The following is a 25,393-nucleotide window of genomic DNA, read 5'->3' on the forward strand; positions in this document are numbered from 1 at the left end:
CTGGGAGATGAGTGGTAGGGGACCACACGCCCCTGCTCTTTATCAGTATTTCCTAAAGACTCACGGCCAGATGTGTTGCTATTTTCCATGCAGCTAGAGAAGACACATATCCAAGATGAGGCCACCATCTGTCAGGGTGGGTGTTGTGGTTTAGCCCTGGTCACCACACAGTTTCTTGCTCACCCTCCTCCTCCCCAGTAGGATGGGGGGGGGGGGGGGGGGGGGGGGGGGAAGAAATGGGAAGAAAGGAAAACTTGTGGGTTAAGATGAAGACAGTTTACTAGAATAGCAAAGGAAAACTACAAGAATAACAAAATATAAGGATACTAAAATCTACAAAATGAAGAATGCACAATTTCTCACCACTCAATGTCCCAGTGACTGGTACAGTGCATCCCGAGCAGTGATCATGGAAACGAAACCAAGCAGCAAGCAAAGGAACAAAAGGGAGACAGCAAGGTAGAGAGAACAATGCCAGTGAGCAAGAGAGAGATGGAGCAACCCCCACTTATATACCGAGCATGACGTTTATGGCATGGAATACTCTCTTCGGCCAGCCTGGGTCAATTCTGTCTGTCTTTCTCCCAGCTTCCTGCATCTGCACAAAGCCGGACAGTGTCCTTGGTCTCATTAGCAACAACTCACAACATCAGGGTGTTTATCAACATTCTTCACACATGAAATCCAAAACACACCAGCTACTGCTGAAACTAGGAAAGTGGGAGACATTCCCCTACCAGTCAGAGACAGCAGAAATTTTTACTTGAATGACTTCTACAATGGTGGATTTAACCATTTGCTTATACACATGTACCATTAAAACAGGAGGACTGTGCCACATCTGCAAATTCTTCAAGTATTTCCTTCACAGATCAGTGCCATCTCTCTTTGTTAGGTTCATTGTTAAGCAGCTATTTTTTTTGCTCCTTATCTGATCTTGTCCAAACACCAAGACTGTCTGGGATTGTTGGCATATGAGTATACAATATTTTTTTGTCAAATTGTGTTTACAGGAATATTCCTAATGCTTGCTGTCGTGGCACCTCATGAGCTGTCTTAGAGGCTGTTTGAAGATGTTGATTTGAACTGGAGAGCACACTGATTATTGTAAAACTTCGTCAAAACACTCATGCCACTAGAGTTAGTGGCAGGTGAGCAGTATACCGAACAAAGCAACACTTAAGTTATCTGCTGTCTCCTGAAATTGGTTTGCTTATTGTCTAAATTTAGTTAAAAGATTATTGAGAGTGAAATGGAACACAGAACACAGCCTTGGAAAACAATTAACTGTGAAGTGTTTTAGAAATTTGAATACTACTAAGTCAAAGGCAATTATATTTCTGAATATATAATTTTGATTTTCCTTGTAAGCTAAGGATCAGCTATGTCAATGGCTTTGAAAATTGAATTAATGAAAACCAATTTTTAGTTATTTTTTATTTTAACACCTTTGCATGGTAATCCATGTTGACTACAAGATGCTACTGAGATAGCCTATAGTGTTGACTGTTGCTGTCTTTCAAGCAAGATGAGTATTAGCCTCCCTTGGTTAGTTTGCTGTGCCCTAGGCAACTCTTGCTTACTTTCTGCCTGATTTAGAAACACCATAGGGCTCTCAACAAAGATTCAGCTGGAACCTTCTTCTTGCCTAGTATCTTATTGATGAGTCTTCATGTTGTGAATTACAGAACCACACAAATCTTCATGTTTGTCTTTTAGACAAATTGCTTCTCTTTACTTAGCAAAGGGTTCAGGTGGTAACTAGGAAGTGGGAGAGTTCTGAGGGCTCTTCCATATCTTTGATGTACCTCCACACATGGTTTTGGTGAGTGGGAAGATTTTCTTAGCAAAAGGACAGATATTTCACCTGAAAACCAGTAAGACCTATGAGACCCTGCGCAGAAGACCCTCACGATCACTCAGAGTCAAGCTGCCACAGTCAGATTAGACCAGAGCAAGGCTCTAGCAATAGTCTCTATTCAAAAGTTTTTATAGGAAAGTTAACAAGTTCTAGACTGGGTTAACTTCTCTCATAATTTTCTGTTGGTTTCATGGGGAAAAATAATTTCATCCTCCTTGATCCCACTCCTGACTCATACCCTTTTCACTTGGGAGATCCCAAGATCTCCCAGACAGAGAAGCAGTAATGCAGCAGAGGTGGCTGGGTTGGATAGCATTCTTTCCATGTGTGTCTCCACTGGATAAACTTGCCTGATACCACTATTTTCTCATAAGAATGCATGAACCTCTTCTATTCACAGTATCAAAATTAGCTCCCAAACAAAATTACTCATAATAAGTAATTCCTAGATTTTTTTTATATATTATTGTAATGTTCAGTGATAAATGTACAGGATAGAGCACAGGCCACACCTGAACTGCTACATCATTACATAAAATTACTTCCAGAAATAAGATTAACCAGCATGCCAGTTTTTCAGCTGTTTGGATCCATGCACGTTGTCTGTGATGTGTTTGCTAGTCAACAACCAAAGAGCAGTACTACAAAAACTCTATGTCCTTGGAAAGTAGCCCATTAAAAAGGCATTTTAATTTGTCAGAAAAGATTGTGCTTTTTCTTCTATTATTTTCAAATTCTTTCTTAAAAAAGAATCCTGTAATTAGGTAAGTTAGTGTAATGCAATGTAGTGGAATAAAAAGCCATAAATGACGGTCTCAGGCTCATAGCCAAAGTCTAAAGTCATAGACTATATCTATTTTTATTTCAGAAATGACTAACAGCTCACTTCATGTCTTTCGCAGCTGTAGTTGTGCAGCTGAATGGGGAAAAAACAGATGTTCACAATATGAAAACTTCCTCTGATAGTTCATGAACTCACAAATGTGTATGGTAGGAGAGTAGCCTGTTTCTACCACAAATGGGAAACACCACTCTCAAACACAGCTTGAGATCCAGGCCAGAAAACATTTTCCTGTAGAACAGTTCTAAGGGCACTTCCCAGGACACAGGCAAATCCCAAGATACATTGACATTGAAGCTGTTGGATTACAAAAATGTATATGTAAATGCCAGTTTCTCATACACGCATCATTAAAATGTCTGTGATGGCTTTTTAAAAACTCAGTTGGACTATACAATTATTCTAGTTATTGTTATTATTATGGTTCAGGTGCAGAAAAGGAAGCTGGAATTAAAGTGACTTCCCTTCCAAATCTTTAGATACACTGCCTTTTGGATACTGTGGTCGCTTGTGTGTAATACTGTGGCCTGAGACTTCACAAAAGTGGGTTTTAACAGCGGCACAATGTCTATGTAAGATAAGCTCAGATGCAGATACATGATTCGTAAGCACTGGATGATTGCTCTTCCCACAGATATTGCTTACTCTTCCACTTTGAAAGCAAAAAAAAAAAAAAAAAAAGACAGCTATTATCTCATCTGTGGTTAGGTGTGTTTGCATAGAAACTTTTCCATCAGAAAAATTTGGATGATTCCACCACGACCAAGCTATATTGGAGACTTGCTTGGGCAGGAGCTGTGGCTCTGCTGCTCCAGCTGCCCATGCCCAGTCACCTTTCCTCTATCACTTCCAGCACCATCATCACAGGGAGATCACAAGTGCACAGTCTGAACAGAAGTGCAGCGGCCTTGCTTTTGCTGGAGTGAAGATGTTCCCCAAGACCCTGCACCCTCCTCAGCACATGCCAGTGATGCAGCTATTCCCTGCAGATTCTCCAGACAAGCCCCATGCTACTTTAGGTTTCATACCACAGATATCAGACCCTAAAACAGAGCAACCTACACTTGAGTTATCGCTTTCTACTTTCTGTGGGTATGGCCTTGCTTTCCTGTTCCCTTTAACACATTCACCTTGGTTCTAATTTGGGGTCACTTCTTCCTTCAGTTCCCCTGTTGTTACAGCCCACTTGAGTTCTCCTTGCTATATGATACTTATAATGCTTTGCCTAAATGTTTCCCACATGAAGAGTGTCTTATTTTATTTTCAACTTAAAACTTTCTAATTTTCCTGTCCTGAAGGCTGGGTTGCATGGGTTACAATCATGTGATGCTCGGGACTGCATGTCCAACAAATCCTTGCCTGAAGAGAGACTGAAGAATATAGACACAGTTAAGCTCCCATTGGACCAGAAAGGAGATTCAAATTGTTTCTGTACTTCTCCTGTGAGTTTAGTTTTTCAGGAAAGTTGAGTGAAACTTGTTTGAAGCTTTTTTTTTTTTTTGTCTGTAATACTTTTTGCAAGTTTATTCTAAGTGGTTTGGAATCTCTTTGCTTTTGCAGAAATTGCCTCAAGTTACTTCAGCCTCAAAACTTTGCATTTGATGGAGGAGGTTCATGTGCTTAAGGCACTGAGCCAGGGTCTATCCAGTTCTCCAGTGTCCCCTCATCTGTCTATTGCTCCTTGCCATCGCAGGGCGGAATTGCTCAAAGTATGTCCAACCTACTGGATGAGTTGGTTAAAAGTGGCATTTCACAATGGCATCAACTGGTAAGACTGGTAAGATTTACATTAGTGTAAAACTACAATGAACTTAAAAATAAATGGACAAAATAAGAAAGCAATTTTCAATCCAAACTAACATCTGTTACTGTTTAATATTATAAAAGGAAACTGAGACAGACAGGTTTTAAACTTACGTTTTGCACATGCACAAAACACCACTTTTAGATAAATTTTGATTAGGAACATCATTAATTCTGTTTCAATAATTGCGCGGCTGACCAGACTTGTGGTCAGTATTAAGTATACTTAATACTGGTCTCCAAAATTTTTCTGATCAGCTAATTGCTAGTATATTATGTAGAGAATGTAGCCCTAAAAAGGATTGTAATTACATCATTATCATCCACAGTGGGCTACAAAAGAGCTATTACAGAATGAATAGCCAGTGTTTCAAATCAAGTATCTATAGAGGTTCCTTTATTTACAGAGAACAAAAGGAAAAAACAGTAGTTTTAATGTTTATTTGCTCTCTGGCAGCCTTAAGAAAATTTAAGTGAGTGTCAAGTTAAAAGAACCCCAGGAGACAGAGCACTGGTTTCCCTGCATGGATGTCTTTTAATCCCCATAGTTCTTCTGTGGGAATTGGAGACACAAGGTCTTGTTCTCCACCCACATGATATTAGTAATTGTCAGAATACGAAATTTTGTAAATTAAAGCAACAAAAGCCTAAACCAAAATAAAACTCCAACAAAAGCTTAGTAAATCACACAATGAAACCTTCCAAGATTATGAGGCATGGATTTTATGTCCAATTAAAAAATCATTCCCTGTCTAATCTCACAATGAATGTCCCTTCATCTTCTTTAATTGGAAGTCCAAAGGTTGGAACTTTAATAGAGAGGAGAATAACCTTGCAAAATCCCTAGTTAAAGAGTAGTACTGATTGACTTGGTGTACAGCTACTTGGATTTATCTTATTTGTACACTGCAAACGTGGTTTCTAGTACAGAGAAAAACCTGACACTGATTGATTGAACTATTGCGTGTTGTATAGTATGCGATATTACTTGGTAGCTGTTAAGCAAACACTCTCTTTTAAAGGTTTTATTATTTGATCAATTTAGGAAATTATTATACCTTCATTCAAAAAGGAATGTTTATGAGGTTTGCCTATTTATTTTAAAAGGTATTTTAATGTCACTCTTTTACTATTTGTGGCTAGAAATGAAATTTTCGTAAGAATGTGTGAATAAACAATCATGCTGTGTTTCTGCATATCCTGAGCCGAGGTACATTGAGATCTATGTCCCCAGGTGTATATACTGTCTCACATCTGAAGAAAATGAGAAAAAGGAGAAATATTTATTCCAAGAAAAAGAAAAGATAGCATTTATTTTATTGGGAGAATTAAAAAAAATATTTTTAAAAAGGCAATTTTTAAAAAAAAAGGAGTATGAAAACATGATATGAGAAGCTAGAACACTAGCAAGCTGGAAATTGTTAAAAGTAGCAGAAATAATAATCTTAGGAGCTCTCTTGCACCATTACTCAAAGCAGGTGGGAAAACGTAGTAACAATGATTCAGGAAAGGCAGAGCTTGACAAGTAATTCTCTTCTATTTTAGGAAACATGTAGATATGGCCCTTCTATAGCTAAGGGAAATCTTAGGCACAAACATTTTGAAACCAGCTAGTCTAAATAACCTCTGGGAAAAAGGTTTTTCCAGTCAGGTGTTTAGCTGCCCAGGTCTCTGAGGCGGCTGGTGGGCAGGAGCCGCATTGCTCATTCTGGCTCTGGAGGACTCAGGAGTGCAGCCCAAGAGCATGGGGTATTTCTGATACCCAGCGGCCGTTGAGGGAGGTCCCACTCCTGCTCTTCCTACCCTGCTGCTCTCCTCCTCTGCCTTTGCTCCTGCTTCTCAGCTCTGCACAGTCCCCAACACTCACGTCCTTCTACAAGCCACTTCCAACAGTATGGTGGAAAACTGTCTGCTTTGTATTTTTGCAGGTTTGATTTTGTGCTGGATTAGTGAGCTTCTGAATCTCACAGTGGTTCAGAAGACTATCATAGCTGGGACCATGTAAACAATGAACGTAAGCAGCTGGGATTGTTCAGGTAAAGGATTTGGAGGGGAGAGAGTGAGACTACTGTCTTTCAGCAGCGGTGGCCACTTGCAGTCCAGTAATTGTCCCTCTCCTCCTCCTCATGCAGCTTCATCCTTGTTGAAAGGAGCACCTGGGCATATGCTGGGCTACCCGAGAGACACTGCGGCAGGCAATGGGCTGTGGTACATGGGATGTGTGTGTCTCATATGGCTTGCAGACACTGATTTCCAAAAACTGCTCAGTCAGTGAAACTATATGAATAAACGGAACAATTAATCAAGATGAAGCTCCACAGAAAAGGATACCAGACACAGTGTTCATATAGGTCTGCACGTGGTCATAGACTGTGCCCTTCAGGCACTGTTTTCACTGAAAGTGAGTGAGACACTGTAGCTAGGAAGAGAGGGGACTTGACTGAATGAAACAGTTTGCAGACCTGTACCAGGCTTTCCATTCTTTTTCTTTTTACTCATTATATTTAACCAAGGCTTATTGTTTAAATCCACTCAAACAGACACTTACCGATGCCGATTAAACTCCGTAAGTGTTAGCAAACACACAAGTCAGTCATGCTGTCTCCTGCTGAAGGATGCTCAGTTCTTTTTCTCTCCTGCCTTCTCTGATCTAACAGCTAACCTTTGCAGATGGCTTTTTCACATTATTTATACAGGGAATATTTTCGGTTACAGTGATGTACTAATTTCACAGCAGCTTTAAGAGTGAAATGTAGGAATCGCATAGCTAGCAGCACAAAGGACCATTACAATATCCACAGGCAGAGGCTCAAAGCAAAAAAGGAGCCCTCTTCAGTCTTCTGGAAATTTTCCATGTTGTCCCATTACCTCAAGAGCCTGATTTCAGCCTCTGAAAAATTTTAAATTGTGGCTGGTAAAAGTAACTACATAAATGTATTAAGCTTCAGCCAGACATTTGGCATACTGTTCCTATCGACAGCTATTTGTTTAGGTTTGTCTAATAAAGCCATCTAATACGTGATGTATTGATACAGTGTAGCATTAGCTTTGCAGTTGGGAATTAAGCAGGAGGTTTCCTGCAGGATTTACAAGGATTTGCAACCATTCCTACCAGTACTGAATATTCACATCAATGAACTGGAAGCACACATAAAACCATGGTGAATAAAATCTACAGATGACCCAAAGATGGGAAGAGACAAGCTAAGCTGGTTGAAGCGAAGTGTATTCGGATACAGGTAAATGCAAAATGTGTCTAGGGACCATGAATGCAAACGACAGGCCCAGCACAAGGGATGCTATCTTGGAAAGCAGTGACTTTCAAGAAGAGTTAGAGTGAAAGTGAACAACTACACAAACCTGTCACTAAATACATAAGTGCAGGACAAAAATGAGTGAGAAACAATTTTAACTCAGAATCTCTGAGTGACAAGGATGGTATGGAAACTATCCATTCCATTCTAGTATCTACATTTTAAAGGGGTATTGAAAGTCCAAAAAAGCCACACATGTGGATGCAAAAAATTTAAAAATTTTGAATGAGAGAGGCAAAGAATTCAGTCTGTTCACTGGAAAAAGATGATTTGACTAACATGCACAAATAGCCACTGCATAAAATGAAGAAATACATATTGCAGATTCTTTAACCTAGTGGAAAAAGCAATAACAAGAACCAGTGCCTAGAAGATGAAGCCAGCTAAATTTAAACGAGGCATGCTAGATGAACCTCAGATGAACATTAGGTGTTATTAGATGAACCGCTAGAATGAGTCGCTTTTGGAGGTCATGCACTTACAGTCACACATTTTCTTCAAATACAGAATCAATATCTTCAGTAGGACAGGCTTTAATTAAATGCAAGTCACGTATTAGTAATTCCCAAAACATTGGGTTAACAGGTGTTTAGCAAGTCATGAAACAGCAGTATCTCATGGTCCTTTCTGCTTTAAACTCCATGAATACATGCACAAAGATGAAGACAGAGGCTTGCTTTTTGAAGTCTACTTTCTAATAATTTTTATCTGCTTCAGTTTAAAGTATTTTCCCCAGAGTGTCTGAACTGACCTGGTCAAATGTCTTTGAAAGTGATACAGTAGTATGCAGAAACCTGAATATATAACAAATGTCTAAGTGCAGAAGAAAAATCTTGCATGTCTCAAGGTCAAGACTTATGACAAGATCTTTACAGAAGGAATGATACAGGAAGTGTGACTCTGTAGTCATTAATTCTGTGCTTTTCTGGCTTGCCACATAAACAGAAACACCTCTGGAAGGCAAGGAACTCTTGCTGATTCATTCTAGATTCTTCCTCAAGTTGCAGCCCTTATCTGCACTCACATAGTACTTCCGAAAGGAAAAAATACAGACCTGTGGATTTTAATAAAATATTTAACGTATTCAACATTTCAGGTGGTGTAATACTTGTTCTTACAAAAAGACATGATTTATGGGTGCACTTCCTTGTGAGAAATAGCAGAAGTGGGACAGGGGTAATGCTGTGGCCTCTCTTCAGCACTAGAAAAATGGCTTGTTTCCTTCCCTCCAGGTAGCGCTGCCTTCTTGGGCTCCCAGTGTTAACCGCAGCTGTTCCCACTTGGTCCAAAATACCCACAAGCATTCATAGCCTCCCCTTTCATGTGAGTTTTGAATTCCTGATCAGAGGGTCACTGTTCTTTCCTAATCTATCCTGTCTGCGTTTCGATACAGGCTGACTCACACTCTTGTATTTGAAATCGGTGTTCTGCCATGACCATCTGCTTCAGTATTCCTTTCTTCTGCTTCCTAAATATGAAAGAGAAAAAATAACTTGAAAAATAGCTCTAAATGCAAAAGGAGAGATTGCCCTAAGATTATTCTATAGGATTGATCACAGCATTTTTACTTAAAGTAGAAATGTAGGGCCACTCTGACTTACTATATCCAACCAGTCATTTTCAGGACAGAGCCTTAACACAGCTGACAATAGAATACGTACTGACATATTAATTTATATTAGCAATTGATTCAAATATATTTTAAGATGCAGCTTACTGCCTTGCTATGCTATACTGTCTATACTTTGTCTATACTGTCTTGGTAAGTATAGGCTTTCTGTTCCCTAGGGGCACATTAATGCTAACATGGTTAGCAGCAAATTTGAATTACAGACATGTCTCAGGGGGATGTATCTGTTTGGGGTCACTGATTTCCTCTGGGCCAAGATCTCACTCAGAGTTAATGAGAGCTTCACATCTGGCATTACTGTTGAACATGGTTGCTGACGTGGAGGTTTCGCTGTCCCCTCATTTCTCAACAGGCAGCCTGAGGAAGGGCTCTGGTGCCAGCAGCCAGGAATCTCACGGGAAGTTTTCAGGCAGCACTAAACATTGCTTGACAGAAGAACAAATCTGCGGCCACAGAGTTGTGATACATGTGCAGTTTGTGAACCAAGAATTGAATTTCATGAGTTGCTGTTCCTTGTCACTTCAAAATTAGAACAGCAAGTGTCCTGGTTTTGGCTGAGATAGAGTTAATTTTCTTCCCAGTAGCTGGTACAGTGTTGTGTTTTGGATTTAGGTTGAGAATAATGTTGACAACACACTGATGTTTTAGTTGTTGCTGAGCAGTGCTTACACTAGGTCAAGGCTTTTCAGCTTGTCATACTGCCCTGCCAGTGAGGAGGCTGGAGGTGCACGAGAAGCTGGGAGGAGACACAGCCAGGACAGCTGCCCCAAACTGGCCAAAGGGATGTCTCATACCATATGACATCATACTGAACGTATAAACTGGGAGGCAGTGACTGCTGCTCTGGGAGTAGCTGGGCATCGATCAGTGGGTGGTGAGAAAATGCACTGTGCATCACTTGTTTTGTATATCCTCTTATTATAATAATAATCATTATTATTATTAATTCTTATTTTCCCTTCCTTTTCTGTCCTATTAAGCTATCTTTACCTCAAACCATGAGTTTTACCTTTTTTTTTTCAGTTCTCTCTCCCATCCCACTGTGGGGAGAGTGAGCAAATGGCTGTGTGGTGTTTAGCTACCTGCCAGGTTAAACCACAACAGCAAGGTAATAAATAAAACAGCTAGTTAAGAAATAAAATAGGTGATAGTGTCATTCATAAGCCACATGAACAAGCGTGTGAGAATTTATATGCAAGGCTCTTGAGGAACTTGAACTCAAATCTATTACTCCCAAACATACTTGCAAAACGACAGTGTTGCTGACAGTAAGAAATAGAAGAGCTTTGCTTCATGTATATTTATTCCTTACATCTGAGTACAGTTTTTCCCTGAGATATCTTCCACATGGTTTTCAGCACTACTAGTGAAAATCTGTATTTATTATCAATTTCGCTGATTTCATTGGATCAGAACATTATTTCGTATTGTGCAAAGGAATATAGGTGTAAAAGATCATTTTGCAAGAGAGTCTCAGTATATACAGACCAGAAAAACTAATTCATTTTTATTGAATGCCTAAATTTAGCAAGCCAAAACATCCATTTAGATATGCTGCCATGAAAACAGTGATGGAGAATAAGATAGTCCTCACTCCCAATGAAGCAAACAACCTCTCTGAGCAGAATCTGTCTCCCTCTCTTTCCTTTGAGGAAAAGATTTCAGACAGTTATTTACAAGAAAGAATGTCAGAGTTCTTGGGTTAGGTCTACTTAATTGTGTGTGTCACTCCAATGGATGGATGGGTTATCTCTCTGCTCATGGTTTCATATAGTGATATATCGTTACATGTAGTGTGTATTCAAACACGCAGGCACTGACTTATAAAAATAACAGGTAATCAGCCTCATATTTGTGCCAAAAATTCCTGCTGCAAAATCTCAACCTCAACCCTTCACTTCCCTTTGGGAACTTTTCTATTTCTTGAGAGATGCCTGTGTTTGTTGGGGTCTTTTGTTGTTGTCTGTAGCTGTTTAATTTTCACATTACAAGCAGAATAGAATAGTCAGGTTCTGTGTGCAGGAATCCAGCTCTATAGATTTCACACATCATTTGCATGTAGTCCTATTCCTACAGATGACATTCACAGTATTTATCCTATGCACCCTCTAAAAGAGACATATGTTCTCTTCACGAGCACCGGGGAAATTGTCACTAGGGGATGCCTAATCACATAGGAGAATTAGGTTTTCTCGTTATAAAAAAGGAAAGCATCCTCCTGGATATCAGTCATATTACTGATATCCAGGAGGCCCTGCAAGTATTTCTGTTCAGGATGGGAAAAGATTAAAATGCCATTTGCATGACTGATGTAAACCTTCTATCTTGTAGTCTTGTAAATGAATTGCTGCCTCACAGGCACTTCATGTTATGAAAATATTTTACATTCAACTGGAATAATTGCGCATTTAACTTCAAAGTTACAACCTGCCTCGGGTATTAATTTGTCAGGTCCACACTGGAACTGTAGAAATGTCAAAAGAATTGGCTCAGGAGAGCGCTGTCATGCACCACAAACTATTACATCTTCTCTGCAGTCTCTACTGCAGACATTGAATCAAAATTTCTTATCATTCAGGTAAACTTAAATACTTGACAATCACTGAAGAATGTTTAGTTTGCCTGAGTGAGACTTCTGGGCAGTATTATAAGATGAGGAGCTATTATATTGTACCACTGCCAGCTTGTTCTATTGCCTTTAAATTGGTTTTCTGTGCACAAATAGCTATGGAGCTAGGATGTGTTCCTCATACAGATAGTTCTTTAATCTCTTTTAAATTCAAAGAAAGCTGTAAAGTTGCTTTTATTTTTGAATCACTGCAGTAATGAATGCTTGCAAAGAGATAACAGCCCTGCTAATACAAGCATGAGTAATGCCCAAGTGATTTCATTCACTGACTGTACAATGTTCCAGCCAGTTACGGAATCATTCGGCTTTAAGATCGTCATTGCTCTACAAGATCTGCTGAGAAATGCAATAGAACACCTTAGAATTTATGGCAGTTTCAGATGTTTGTGCTTCACAATCTGTGAGAAAGATTTCACTGTTTTCCACTTTCTTTTTTTAATACCAATGATCAGAATCAGATGACAGTGTGGGGCAGGTTTTTACTGAATGTCCTGAATTTTACAATATTTACTGAAAAGCTTTCTTCTTGGAATTTGGTAACTTATCATTTCAAATACATCTTTACCTTAAAAATTATGATGACATGGGAGCTGCAGCTAACTTTAAATAATATGTAATCTCTTAATGTTGTTATTCTCTGTCTTATGCTTATTTATAACACTATTGCTTCAAAATTATTTAATTTGTTAGATTTTTTTCCAGTTTATGTTTAACATTTAATAAAATTAATCTTTTTTTAACCTTCCCAACCTAGATTCCAAGGACAAAAGTATGTAGTTGTAATTCAAGTCTAGTATTTCTGATTATTTCTATATAGCTCCTCCATAACAACTTGATAGCTTGAGATAGCTCTGAAATATTTGTGGGCTAAATATCTCTGAAAACATACATTAAACAGAAACTGCTGCTATCACCATCATTGGAGTAAAATGTTCTTGTTAAATCTTTCCAATAAATCAGTCAATGAGGCGGTTATTTCATTTCTATGATCTAATGTCTTCTGCTACTTTTAATTAATCATGTAAACATTATTATGAGCAAAACATTTTCTACTTAGGAGTTTTTAAGTGTCAGCAAACACATCTGGAACTTTGCTTAATAGATAATAGAAAAAGTGTCCAATTTTGCCAAGAACAAAAATATAGGCAGCAAATTTCAGGAGAAGGATGGAATCTTGTGTTTATTTGAAGCAGTCTGTAGAGATGACAGATAACATAATGAAGGCTTCATTTAACCACCACCAGTAGACCACTGATTTAACAAGGTAAGTGCTTTCAAAGAAGACAAGACATGCTGAAATTTCAAGCGACCTGTTTTCTATGTTCTCAGAACACTCTCTGAAAAAGTGCAATATATGATAGTATGTAATGACTGCATTTGCAGAGAACTGAGCAGCTCTCACTCAGTCCATCAAGTGACACAAAGTCACAGGTCAAAGCTGACTTCCCACAAGGTTCACTAACCACTGTAGCTTCTGTTCAGGGATGTGGATGTACTGAAATGTGTTAATCTGGGAGCATCTTCCAGTGGGACACTAAAAATTCAAAGAAATGGTTTTTGCCACAGCTGATGTACATGAGAGCCTCAGCTCCCTGCTGTTTCCCAGCTCCGTGGCAGCATCTCGATAAGTGCTGGGACTGGTTCGAGGTGCGGGTCTGAAGCAAGATGTTATAATTGTGCCGAGAAATTCACCATGGTACAGACACACCTCAGGAAAACTGGGCTGCAGAGGTCGATGCAATAGTGACCTGGTGAAGCCAACAGTCAGTTGTCACTAATTTCCATGAGGTTGTACTTCTTTTTCTATGTTGTAGTCTTTGAGGTATTACAAAAGTTGTATTTGCTGCTGAAAGGAAAACTGGATCTTGTTGGATGCTGCCATTAATCCAACCGCTGGTTTGTCAAGGTTTCTTTTTCTTTGCTGTAGGGATGAGCACTGTGACATTGAGAGGGGAGGCAGAGGCTGCTTGTTGTCAAGAAGCAGCAGCACAGTTACATCAAAATGATCTTTCATCTGGCTGTGCTTCTCCTGGAAGGTCCACCTCACCGTGAACGGACACATGGATCAATCCCACGCAGCACCTGGCTTTTACAAGAAGTGCTTAAGGAGGGTTAGATCTGCCCCATGTTCTCTGTGTAGCTAAAAAACAAGAGGCACGCTCAGAGTGTAATTTAGCTAATCCATCAAATAAACTAATCCAAACCCAAGAAACTCACATGTTCAGCAAAGTTGCATTCGTGTAGGTCACGAAGAAGCCAGAATTTTAAAAACAGATATGTAAAATCAGGTTCCTAAATATATTTTTTTTCAAGTTTTTCCCCTTTTTACGAAGTCTTATTGAAGTCTGTGTTTTATATGTGATGTCTTTTATCAGCTAAGGAGAACAGCTTTGACACTACTGAAAATTTGCCATGAGAGCTCAGTTAATATTTATTAATAACTTGAGAAATATTTTGAATGGATTACTCAGCAGATGATTATTCCATTATTATTCTCCCTGTCAGTCATCCTTTCACTCTTCTGCATAAAAAACCTTATGTTGTTAGCTAATGTTTGTTATGTAAAATCACTGGATTCTTGGTCCACATATTAGAGGGGAGTAGCAAGAATAATAACAAGATACACCTAGCAGAAATAATAGAATTTTCATTTCAATATTATTCAGACTGCATCATGACTGACTGCACAGCAGTGGCACTGCGAAAATGATGTTTAACGTTTAACCAGATTATTAACTGTTAGGAAATCTCAATTTTGGATCATAAAACTCAGTGTTTGAGAGCATCTTCTAAAATACCATTTGATAACCTGCAATTTTATACCTAAATTAATAATGTATCAGCATTGTTTCCTAGTGGAAAAAAAGAGCTTTGTTCAAAGTGCTGATAAGCAGCAAGGTATCATGAATGTTGTCAGGCTTAAAGCACTCAACATTATCAAACAGAAAGTAAAACCATGTTGTTACTGCTCTGCACAGGAATGTCACGATGGGAACCTCTGTTTACAGAAAGGCATCTCAAGGGCACAAAAAGTGTTTTATTCACCAGCATCAAAGTGAAGCTGCGTTTGATTTAGGCTTGTTTTGTTTTCTAGAACAGCTGCTAATCTGTTTCTGTGGGAGTCTCTCCCGGTACACTGCAGAGTGCTTTCTGCCTACGCTAACAGGTTAGTTACATTTGTGTTCACTGTAAGGATTGCAGGGAAAGGATGAGGAAGTCTTGGGTTATGCAGGCAGACAACGAGATGAATTCTTGGGTTCATACACATAGTTGGACATTGGCATCCATTTTCTAATGTAAAATTTCAGCTTCTCTGCAGCTCCTGAGGAGTGCTCTTTTCACCGAGTGATGATCTTCGTGCCTGGCTGTAACAGGAGCCACCAAGGTGTGCTGGCCAAGTAATTCCTGTCGAGCCATGAAGGGAGTCAACAGCTCAGCTCCCACAGGGCATTGGTTTGCGATTGAGGTGATTTGTGCTTGTGGGTGTACGCTTGAGCTGCGGACCTCACTATTGGCATCTTCTTTGGCTTCAGGTCTCCCTAGTTCAAATGCACTGGCTTCAAAATGCGCATCATTTGCCCTAGGCACTCTAGTGTGTCCCTGTGAGTTGCATCAACAATGTGAATATTTTGAATATTTTACAGTTTACTTTTTTTTTTTTCTGGGGCACAGTCTTTCCTGTCATAAACTGGAATGCAGCCTTACATCTAGTGTGATTAGTTTCCAGTGAAAGTGCCCAGAAAGAATGGACACACTTCTTTCCTGAAATGCAGTTTCATTTCAGCAGGGAGTGAAAGAAGGCTATGAACAATACACTCCAAAATTATCCTGTAGGCTGACAGGTATGTACATAAAACTCTTACACTAGAGAACCGTAAACTTTATTTAAAATCTATGGACAAAGTATCACATTGTCCATTGTAGATAAGGGTTACTGAGGGAACAGGGGACCTGAGCAACCAAAAATCTCATTAAGTTACCTCTACTGTTTTCCACGCAAAATCAGTGTGAAAGTAAAGGATGATGCCAAATGTAATCTGCTTCAACAACAATGGCAGAAAAACAGACAACACTGGATTCCTTATGAGTTTAAATATAGGTACTACAATATTTATAAGTTTATACTTGTATAATTATATTCACAACTACTGACTACTAGTTATGTATACAAATATTTTAAGCTGTTGGCTTCATGAAAATGAAAGAGAACTGTGTGTACTGGTAAGTAGCCATAATGATGAGGAGAAAGGGGTTTTTTTTGTGGGATAGGGTGTTTTTTTTGTGTGTCATGCTACAAGTGTTCTCCTTGAAGTTGGCTTATAAGCATCTGACTATGTCTTCTTAATTGCTAATTGTGCCTTCAGCGCTTTCAGCTGATAATATATGGATTTTCTAGAAACTTTTACACAAGTAATTTGCCATATTTAGCAGTCTTATCCTCTCAGATCCTTTTTCAAGACACGGGAATTATTTCTTGCTGTGCTAAAGCAGCAGGACTTTCTCTCTTAATTCCTATCATTCCATTAAGTAAACCCACTGAGCAAATAGCTGTTATTATGATAGTGTAGATTTTCCTCTGGTCTGTTAGAGTGAAAATAAGGTTGGTAATTGACCAATACCTTATAGCATTTACCCAGTGTCTTAATTTAATGCAGTCCCTATTCAGGTGTTCTATTTCTTGCCTATAAATACCAAAAAAAAAGTGATCAAGACCACATCAGTAAGAAATTCTGGTTAAACAGGAATGAACCACATGGGCTGTGACTTATCAGTCAGCACAGAACAACTGTCATCCAAAGGAGGGTTTGATTCTTACTTTAAGTCTTTCAATTTGTTGGATACATCTCTACTCTGTTTAATTTCTTTTATATATTCTTACGTTGCTGATGACTCTATGGGTTTAAGACCAAATTTTCAAAGGAGTCAGATAAATGCATGTACCCAAATTCAACTTTTTGCACTATATGAGTGAGGTTTTTCACGCATTGGAATTTTCCTTGCTTCCAGCATCAAGAAATGCTTATTTCTTGGAGTAAGAGCTAGCTAGAATAAACCTTTTTTTTTTTCACCTCAATATCAGACACTCCAGAAGAAGGAGGGGGAAATCCAACTTATTCTGAATACAGTGGAATAGACACCATGGTCTTCCACTGCAGAGTCCACTGCAAAATAAAATTCCCTGTCAGCATTCCTCACCTAAGAGTAAGCTTTGTAAGAGATTCCTCTACCACAGGGGCTGTTTCCCTATATAAATTCAGCTGCTAGGAAGGATTAACATTTTTAACAGCAGCATTTGCACCATCTTTTCAATAAGAGGCCATGGATATCAATCCCTTTCCTGAAGAGCTGTCAGGGTAAACTTCTGCAATGATCATCTTTCAAAGTCTCATCTTCATTCAGATAGCATCCTAGAGAAAAGAGAAGGCTGCTCTCCTTTGACCCAGAGGTCCCTTTGTGATGGGCCCTTTAGGAATTCAAAGATAATCAGCATGGTGGAAAAGACACGCACTTTGGAATACAAGAGAAAGTTAAAACAAAACACAAGCCCTTAGCATTAGTTAAATCCACAGGAACTTTATTAAAGGCTTTGAGTTTAGATGCCTGAAGTATAAGGTTTTGGGTTTATATCTAAACAGGTAGGAGAGGAACAAAGAAAGCAGAACTGTAAGAATTCCACATTAAGAAATGGAGAGCATTTCAAAATAAGGGTAAAAAAGGAGCTAATTTCAGAAAAGAAACCACAGGCAAATCCCAGAAATGCCAGGGGTGTTACTTTCACATTGTACACAGAGGACATAGAAAATCTTTTCAGAGTTGAAGCTAATGGTCACTTTCTAAATGCATCCAACGTTTCAATGTGAGAACAGATTGAGCTCACCAAGCTGCTGTGTTTAAGAAAGCAATAGAGACTGGAAGCATGGTTTATGTTTTCACCTCTCACAAGTTGTTTGGGCTTGTGTCGTTCTTGCTGTAGCTGTGTTTTGATCAGGGGACATTAAGTCCAGCATAAAAGACCCATGGAGACTTGATGACTTGAAAACCCCAGACTTTTGATGAAAAACTTCTATTAGTTTTCCATAAAGCAATTTTAAAGTAATGAGTTTATGTTCAGGGAATAAGTAAAAATAACTCAGAGAAAAAGAAGTATGTGTTATGGTAATCACAAAAGCAATTTAGCTTTTTCTTTTATATATCTTGGCTCTGATCTTTGCTCAATGATCAAGGTAGCTCCCCTAGATAGGACTGAGTATGGCAAGATAGAAAGTCCCTTTTCACTTCCTGATCGTGTGCCATTCCTGCATATCTTTTTTTTTCTTTCTTTTTTTTTTTTTAACTGCTTCTGTTTACTCACTATTTAGAGTTCCCACATTCAGACATGGGAAGAAATTAAAGCCATATCCTTTTGCTACTCTGCAAGGACTTAAAGATCTTTCTCAAAAAAGAAAGTAGCTTGTATTTTTCCAGTTAACATTTTCTTTTTTTAACATGGGACTTCCTGTTAACAAAAGAATGACTTGTGTAAGGAAACACCAAAGTAAATGTTCAGCTCACTAGGAGCGCAGTTTGTAGTAGTAAGTTGACTCTGCTGTGGTTTACCATCCTTTGGGAGATTATTGACTACTCTATGAAAAATGAAAAGTAACAATAGCCATATCTGCATAAGTTAAACAGTGAGTTGCGTATGGAAATAAAGATAACAAATTTTGCATTCCTCCCCATTTCCCAGCCTTACTGTGTAACCCTAACGCAATAAATAGCTAAGAATTCCATTGCATTTGCAAGTCTTTTGCTTCTGTCCTCTCATCAGGGCGCATAGCTGCACACACTGCTATAGCAATGGACACGTTACCAGTTGATGGTGTAAATAGCATAAATATAGATAACACTTAGTCCTAGTTTCTCAAGGAAAAACTGAATCAAAAAAATCTAGCTGGAACACTATGATGATGCCTCTGGGATTTTGGAGTGTTTTTTCCCTTTGGCTGTTTGGTTTTTTTCTGCTTCCCCCTCTCCTCACCAAAAAGCGCTATGGAATCTTTTCAAACACCAAATGTTGGGAATTCCCTGTTTTCCTTACAATAACTGAAGGCAGCCAAGAGGTTTGATGGAGAACTATGCAAAGCAAAACCTCAGTGCGTATATTTGATGGATGCAGTTTTATTTGCCCTTCAGCATTGCAGGAATAACGTTGTGAATGACACTGGAAAATGAACAGGCTGAGAAGGCTGGTGGCAACAGCAGCAGGGGCTCTGCCAAACTGCATAGTCATGCAGTGGCATGTGCCTCAGCCCCTGCACTGCCCTCAGGTACGAACCAAAAATCTACAAGTGATTTCACCTGGTTCAGCTATTATTGGTTGTGATTGGAAAGTCAAGCTCCAAACTTCTGACACAGATTCTGTACACAGTTTAAAACACTGGAAGACTATATTAATATGCTTGATGAGGCCAGAGGTTCTCATACGGTGGATTGTGATTTCCAAGGTGATGAGAAAAGGCTTCGTAGAAGGCCACACAGTATTTTTATTTATTTAGCAGTAGACCAGTTTTCCCAAGGTAGAAGAGTGAAAGCAGGCCCTAACTAGTGGTTGCAAGTGACGTCAGTACCCCTAGACAAGCCAACGCCATAACTGCTGAAGGCTGAGCAGTTCCTACAGACAACTACAGGGTTAAAGGAGATCAAGAGAAAACACCCAAAATCAGGCACAGGTTTTATTCCCCCCTCCCACAGGAGCTCAACTGATCCAGAGATGTCATGTTTGTGTTATGATGTTACCCAAAAGAGGGTCACCATCACTTTCTAAAATTCAGAAAATCCTGACCTAGTGCAGTCTTGTCTGGCTGCCCTGGAAACCTTGTCCAGTGCTTTTCTATCTGTCATCTATCTGACATTTCCATTCAGGAATATTTGCACTAGGCAAGGAATCTGAGATCAATCAATGTTTTTTAACATGTCAAACTCAGAGATAGGCAGCAGAGATTCGTGAACTCTGTTAGATATCATGAGAGCCAAAAGCAGGAAAAACTTCATGTAAATGTTCTGTTGAAAAACTAATATTTAAAACTTTTAAAATCTATTTGTTTTAAGTATAAAAGTTTTACACAGAAATCAGTTTTGGGGACATTAAATGTCTATTTCTACAGTTCTTTTATCTCTTTTCTCCCTTTTCCGAAGCAGCCAATAAAACACAGAAATGCCTATAAAAATAGCTGTTAGAACCAGTAAAAAAAACTTCTTTACTTATATAACATGCTTCATCCAAGGATTTTTTTTTCTGTAACACATACTGTGCGGCATGCACTATCATGTCTTCTTCCCCTCAGTGGCAGGAAGACGTCTGATCTAATTTAGAAAGATCATCAGTTAACTATTTTTAAGACCAGCATTGTTTTCACATGCACAGCATTGAAACCATATGGTCTTGTCTTTTTCTTGTCTTTTGCTTTCATCTAACATATTTATGTTTGAAAGTACTGGAAAGCATTTAGCTTTAGCATCTATCCATACCTTCTGGCACTCTGCTTAATTTCCAAGTTTTTGCATCAATTAAATCAGTATTTCAGCATGGAAGCATTCTTCCTTTTCTCATATCTACCTTCCAAGTCAAGTTTTCAGTGCTATCGAGGAAACAGAGCAAGTTGAGGACTTGCTGAAAAGGGGCAGTTTTGTCTGAAAGATTTTAAACCCTTTTATGTGAACCAGTACATGGAAACAAACTTTCAAAGGTATGCATGATTTTAATAGGAATTATTTAGTAGAAAAAAAAAGCTAAAATTCTATGTTAGATGGTAATATATTAAAAAATTAAATTTCTCTGGAAATAATTGAAAATATACTTTATGAATAAGGACATACTGGAGTCTGTCTTATTCTGCTTGGTACCTCAGTATGTGCACGTGCATAAGAGCAGTTCATCTGAAGAATAAGAGTTACACTGGTCTTGTTTACTTGCAAATCTGATGTGTAATCAGTGTTTTCTGTGGCTGGAAGCAGCTAACGGCACACTCTGTCTTCTCTGAGCCAGCAGCCCCTTGTGTGATATGTCCCAGGGGATATGATGATTTGCACTGCAGGTCACACGTGGATGAAGTCGAGCCCTGTGCCCTAAGCGGAAGTTACTCTCAGCTCCACCCACCTATTTGCCAGCATGCAGGTTGAAAGAAGTTCAAGGCGTGGGCAGCGAATGAGCACATTTAGGGAACCATGAGTTGAACCATGATCTTCTTTGTGCAGATGAATGCTTAGCTGTACTTTCTTCCATCTGCCTCTGACAATCATGGTCATGCATCACTGGAGAGCTATGAAGTGCCAATCATGCAAGAATAAGTTAGTCTATGCCTTCTTCTTTTGTTCATTACATTTGCCTTGTGGAAATGTACACAGTAGTCCTCATCCGTGCCCTGCAGGATCAAGCAATCTCTACTAGTTATTTCCTTGTCTTCAGAAACTTTTATTTCTCTAAGTTTCTGCACTTGGGTCACAGACACTTTTGTGAATGTCACTGGCTAAATTTCGGTACTAAATCCAGGGAATCCAGTATGCAGTGATGCATCTCAGATCTGAAGAGGCCGTGGGCCACTCAGCAGCAAGGGTGGGAGTTTGCAGGGAAGTGAGACACATTAGACAAACAAACCAAGAAGTCCTGGCAAGGCATTTATTCAGTGGTTTAGCCGACTGCTGCATGACAAGGAGTGACTCTGGCTAACCGGAAAGCCACAAAGAAGGAAGATGTTTACCCACCACCAGTTATGCACTTTTTATTTACCTTTTAAATTGTAATTGCTTTTCCTGACACCAGGGAAAGCTAGTTTCTTTTCTATGACAGACAGACAGCAGAAGTAACTGTCATCCAGAGAAAGTTCAGGTCAGATGCAGTGTCCTTGTTACTGCCACCACGCCAAGTAGCCTGCAGTTACGGTTGGACTCGGTGGTCTAAAGGGTCTTTTCCAACCCAAATGATTCCATGATTCTATGAGGAGCCCTGTCAGCTCTCAGAGGATTTTGAGCTGCTCCCTGGTGCTGGTGGCATGAAACAGGACCACTGCGCTGGAGTTGCCATTTGTTTGGGAAGAGACTCCTGCCTTAGCCTACCTAGTATTGAAACTGGTCGTTTTCAAGCAGATGCAAAATGAGAGTATTTAAATAAAGTGAAGAGCTTAGAAATTAATTCATATATTTGGAAGTATTACATGTTGATCCCCAGAGAAAGGCATGAATGTAAAAGAATCAAGCTCTAGAGAAACAATTTTTTTTTAAGACCTAGCTTTAAAGGAACTATACTAAATACATTGTTCGTAGAATACAAAAATGAATGAAAATAGCATACTAGTAATCTATAAGATATGCATAGATATATGTGATGGTAAGAAATAAGAAAAGTGGCCAGCCTGTTGGAAGTAAATCTTAGCCAAACCTCAGAAGTTAAACTGAGAAGGCCAAGAGTGTCTTTACGTCTGCAAGCGGAAAGCTCAGAATGGGCATGAGGTCAGTGTTAACACCAGCCTGTTAGCCACCTCTCTTTACAGAGATTAAAACTGAGATACAGCCTAATTTTTTTACTCTGAGGTTACCTAAATCATTGGGGTCTTATTCCCTGTGGTCAATTTTAACTATATGTAATTAAAAATGAACCATACATATGCCCATTTCTTTGATTCCTTTTCCTTCAAAATCTCCCTTTTGAGCAACTGAGGATAAAACCTCTCACATTCTCATATAAAGGTCTAAAGTGCTACTAGATCCCCTTGGGCTGTTTTTATATACAGTACCTACTTGCTATTTTTTTTTTTTGCACAGCATCTTGCACACAGAGATCCTGGCTTACCTCTTGTTTTGTCACAAGAAGTGAAACAGTAACTGTCCCTTATTCTTCCTCTGGTCTGGCTCCAAGGCAAGAGCTGTGCACCCATCAAGTTAAGCGACTCGTAGAGCTTCCGGGAGAGGGGAACCCTCCCACCCAACTGCTCCTCCTCTCCCCTGCTCGGGGCCAGCGCTTTCTCAGGTGCCATGGGAACAAATCCAGCAGAAAGAGGAAAGAAAAGGCTACATTGCAGGTGGAGCTGGAATGGGCTCTGGTTCACCAAGAGCATGCTCAGTGGCTGGGTTTTGTGAGGCTGCTTTTGATTACATGGTATGGGTGTAGATTGCACAGATGTTACCCTACTATATATTTCTTTCCTGTCTGACTCCTGACAGGTGATTTGAAGTGTCTGCATCTTGATTCTACTGAGAAAATAACAGGGACTCTGTGAAGATGTGAATGTGGATGTTTACGTGTTCGAGGGGTCGGGGTCCCCTTCTGGAGCTTGCTCAGAGGGCTGCCAGAGTTTCCCTGTAGAACCAAATGGCCTGAAACTGGCTGAGTGATGCCAGTTAGAGATGCTACCTTGCAGTATAGAGCCAAAATGTTTCCACAGTAAGAAGAAAAATAAATTGCTAACAGTTTGGGAGGTTTTTTGAAACTCTTTCCATATAAAGCTGTTTTTCAATCTGTCATCAATCTGCAGTAACCCAGTGAAGAAAAACAGAGCTATGGTATCAGTTTGGATGTCGGATCCAGTTGTAAAAAGCTGCTAAAAACATGCAAAGCCAAATTTGGAAGATCTCAGTTTCATATGCCTGGAAAAGGATGCATTGGCAGAGACATGAGGAGAAATTTTAAGTTATACAAAGAGACTTGCCTAAAACATGGTTATACTCCTTATTTGACCAGTCTTTGGAGATTGAATTGTCATATATTTTTGCCTAAGCAGCAAAGTTTTCTTTCACAGTATGAGAGCTCTTAATCTGCTTTCTGGTATGGTAGTTCACAAGGAATTGCACATCTTGGTTTAACATATCCTGACCAATCCTCTCCTTCAACTATAAAAAATAATTCCACAAAGTAAATACTGGGAAATTCTTATGACTAGTAATTAAAAAACTTCAAAAGGTTTCAAGCCCATCTTGGAGCCTGCTGTTGTGGACACTTTCCAAAGGTTACCATAAAAGCTTTGATAGACTCTTTCTGCAGTAATTTTGTGTTACTGTTTCCTCCCTGCAGTTTTGTCTTCTCAAATTAAAATGATTTCTTTTTCTTTCTGATCACATTTCCTTCTGCTTCCAGGATCTGCAGATAGGCTCTTCTTTTTTTTTTCCTCCAGGATATTCCTTTTTTTTTTTTTTTTTTCCTGCTGGAGTTCATAGAAACAGGAGCTCAAGGGAAAAAGACCTTTTTGTCAAACGAAATAGACTAGTAGAAATAAAATTAATTTTCTAGCCAGCTCCAGTGATTCCAGTGGCAGAAGAGGACAGGGATTTCTCCCTTTTCTCTGATACTATTTCTCCAGAGCTTCCTTGGGCTGCTAGGTAGCACCTCTGAACTAGCTAATGTCTCAGCCCGGTCATAAACACACATACCAACAGGGGAGAACAGGAGAATGCCTCTACGCTGTTACGCAGGATCTTGTTGAACCCTTGTGTACCGTTCAAAACCCATTTCATAGTAATTATTGTGGTCTGTGCTGGAAGCTGTTTATTATCTTCTCAGCTAGGGATCTTATACTCAGCTTCTGTACGTATGAATGTAAATTCCTAGACTTTGCTTATGCTGTAAAGATAGAGCACTAAAAAAACTTTTGCTTGTAGAAACTGTTGTATTTACTTGCTAATAATGTATTTAGGAAATACATTAAGACTATGTTCCCTTATTTGTAAAACATTTCACAATGTTTCCAGGTAAGTTAAAAGTTGAGCAATGATGTTCTAATATGATCCTACTTCTGCTAGAGATTGGTATCTTCCAAAATACTGATGTCATAGTGGCTTTAACAAAGCGAGAGCTGAATTTTGGCTAAAAGCTCAAAAACAATCTACAGATCTTCTGTATATTCTACCTTTTTTTTTTTTTCCTGAAGATATGAGTGATTCTAGGGAAATTCTAGAAGAAAGTATAGGAAGACTTTCAGACTATGACAGCAAATCCTTTATAGTAGCTATCTGTTATTAAAAAAAAAAACATACAATGCCTGGAGTTTTTGATGATGTCTTTTAATTTAGCTAATATAAAGAGACAAACTGAAAATAAGAGAGCGCTGTGGAATCCTGACATCAGGCATGTTTCAGATGAGAGCCTGTCAGTAATTATGTTCAGATACTACACCTCTGATATTACATCTCTGATATTACACTGCCTTTAGGGTACAGGCTCCACAGATTCTATTTCACCATCAGAACTTGGAAAAAGTATTCTTCATAGGATCCATAGTTACAAAAGCTGACAAAAGCTCAGTTTATGCGAAGATATTTGAGACAAGGGATTTCTCCATTGTTCTGA

Source organism: Chlamydotis macqueenii, chromosome 6 (genome assembly GCF_036417535.1).
Source record: "Chlamydotis macqueenii isolate bChlMac1 chromosome 6, bChlMac1.mat, whole genome shotgun sequence".
NCBI lineage: Eukaryota > Metazoa > Chordata > Aves > Otidiformes > Otididae > Chlamydotis > Chlamydotis macqueenii.